Source organism: Vombatus ursinus, unplaced genomic scaffold, assembly GCF_900497805.2.
Source record: "Vombatus ursinus unplaced genomic scaffold, bare-nosed wombat genome assembly UNPS02014822.1, whole genome shotgun sequence".
Lineage (NCBI taxonomy): Eukaryota > Metazoa > Chordata > Mammalia > Diprotodontia > Vombatidae > Vombatus > Vombatus ursinus.
Window position 1 is genome coordinate 11,702,504 of NW_020954600.1, and position 2,585 is coordinate 11,705,088.

Here is a 2,585-nt window from a genome sequence, read left to right on the forward strand (position 1 = left end):
ACAAATACCTCAGTTGATCCTCAAAACAACCCTGGGAAGTAGGTGCTGATATGATCCCTATTTTATAGTTGAGGAAACCAAGGTTAAGTGACTTGGTCAGGGTCACGCAGGTAGTGTCTGAGGCCATATTTGAACTCAAATCATCCTGACTCCAGGTCCAAGACTCTACCCACTGTACCACCTCCCAGCCTGTGATTTCACTACTATAGGGAACTTCCCCTACTCTTAAAGGCTGTCACTTTCTCTGAAGCTTATAGCCTTGGAACAAAGGTTCCACAACATATTTCTGATTGTGTTAATAACTTTTGGCAATCTGGTGAAACTTGGATGGACCCCATTCTCAGGATAATGTTTTTAAATGCAAAAAATAAAATAGTAGCATTACAAAGGAAACCAATTATTTTGAAGTATTGTTATCAAATTAAAAGAACAGCAAGAAGCTCACGGACCCCTGGTTGAGGTCCCTTGCCTTAGAGAATGGCCTTTAAGTGACTTGCCCAGAGTCACGGAGCTACTGTGTACCAGAGTGGGCCTTGAACCCAGGTCCCTTGCCACCTACACACAGCTACAGCTGCAACAGCAAGGTCCCCTGAGGGAGGAAAAGGAAGGAGAATCCAACCAGTGTGGCCTCCTTGATCACTACCTCCTCTCAGATCCTGTTGGAGATAGCCCAGAGCCTTTAAATCAATGCCTGCAGGAAGCTGGGAAATGTAGAGGAATCATGCTTTCTTTGGTCTGGTCTTTCCCTCCATGGAAAGGCCCTCTAGCAGTTACTCGACTGTCTTCCAGGTTGCTGGGAGCCACACACAGTGGCCCATTTCTGTAATCCTAACCACAGGGGAGGCCTTGGCTTCTCCAGGAGGGCCAGAGAAGTCTCCCTTTGAGATTCCTCAGTAGCCCACAGGCCCAGGTCCTAGGTCGCCAGGACAGCCCCCAGGCAGCCAGGCTGCCTCTCCATTTCTGAGGCATAAATTAGCAGAAGAGAAGAAGGGAGGTCATCCACTTAGGCTGCATTGACCCCCGGAGCCATCATTCCTTCCCTCTCATTCACTCACTCACTCACTCATTTATCTGTAGGTTCAGAGGGCCAGTGCTAAAGGAAGAGGACAGGCAGAAAGAAATCAAGCAAGAAAATGGATTTCAAAACCCAGGCCTGACCTTCTCGAGAAGGGGATCCTTCTTTCCTTTCTCTCCCTGTCATCCCTGGAATTCTGACGTGCACTGGAATATGCTAAGGCAATCAGGTGTCTGCACTAGAATCAGCATCAGCAGCATCCACTCAGAGAAACAAGGTCCCTAAGGAGAGGTGAGCCTGCTTAACTTGAAGACAGAGCAGGTCAAAGCTCCCCTACTGATCAACAGGCATTCATGGCAGTAGAGGGAGAGCAGTCTGTCTTTCTTTTTTTCTTTCTTTCTTTCTCTTTCTTTCTTTCTTTCCTTCCTTCCTTCCTGCTGGGACCTCCAGATTCCTCATCACAGATCCACTGTGGTGATGGGCCTCTCTGATAGGCCCGTACTCAAAACCCTTCCAGCCTGGTAGGGCCTGCCAGAGCTTATACTCTGCTGGCATGAGCTCCCAGAACTGAGAAAGACTATATGGTACTGGGTTCAAATCCTAGGTCTACATGACCTTGGGCAAGTCACTTAAAGGCATCTCTCTGAAAAATGAGAGGAGCAGACTAAATGATCCTGAAGGTCTGCTTTCCTCGTTGACCTTGGGTAAGCCACATAACTTCCTTAGACTGCAGTATCCTCATCTATAAAATGATTAGGTCAGGCTAGATGACCCTTACTTAAGATCTACTTTCCTGTGTGATCATGAGTAAGTCACTTAATCTTTCTGGGCCTCAGTTTCCTTATTGGTAAGATGACGGGAATTTGACTTAGAGAGCCTCTGAAGTCCCTTTCAACTCCAGGTCTATGATCCTTTGATAATTTACCTATTTCATGGGCTCTGGTTAAGGAGAGAAGAAAAGTCTGTTTATTCTGAAGCATGTTCCCTGATGAGCAAATCTTTCTTCTGCCTTCTCGGCGGTTGGTAAATATTTGTTGAACTGAATCACGAGTTTAGTTCTTGTTGGGAAAACACAGAGGAATCATTTACTTGGAGGTCTTAGGCCCCCAAGCGAAAATGTCAAAAAGGGCCCCTTTCCAGTTTTATTAATTATAAAACAAACATCTTCAAGCCTGTAGAGTACATGGGCTATCTTGGGAGAAGCAATGGAGAGAAAGAAGGGAGACTGTGGGCAGGGGGATTTCTCTGATTCTACTCAATTCCCATCTGTCTTTGGAATTTTCCCTGGCTAGGACCCATGGGACCCTTGAATAATTAACTCTTAACAAGCCGAGTCACTCATCTTCAATAAATGTGGAGCTTGGGATGGGAGGTTTACCAAAAAGGGAACTATCTGTAAATACTACATCTAGCCTTCCCTGTAAATTTGGGAAGCCTTCCATATTTTCCTGCAGGAGGCCTTTCCTGCCTCACCCTCCACCTCATCTCTTCTAGTGCCTTCCCCTGTGGGATGACTTTGCATCGTGTGTGTGTGTGTGTGTGTGTGTGTGTGTGTGTGTGTGTGTGTGTG

General features: G+C 46.4%; 1 long non-coding RNA gene across 1 annotated transcript in view; it reads left to right on the top strand.

Annotated features, from left to right (window-relative positions):
* Positions 1-2,585, top strand: part of LOC114024689 — a 3,949-nt gene that overhangs the window by 1,173 nt on the left and 191 nt on the right. The window contains exon 3 of the long non-coding RNA XR_003566939.1: positions 1,078-1,306. This is a non-coding gene — a long non-coding RNA (uncharacterized LOC114024689). The remainder of the gene's footprint in view (positions 1-1,077; positions 1,307-2,585) is intronic.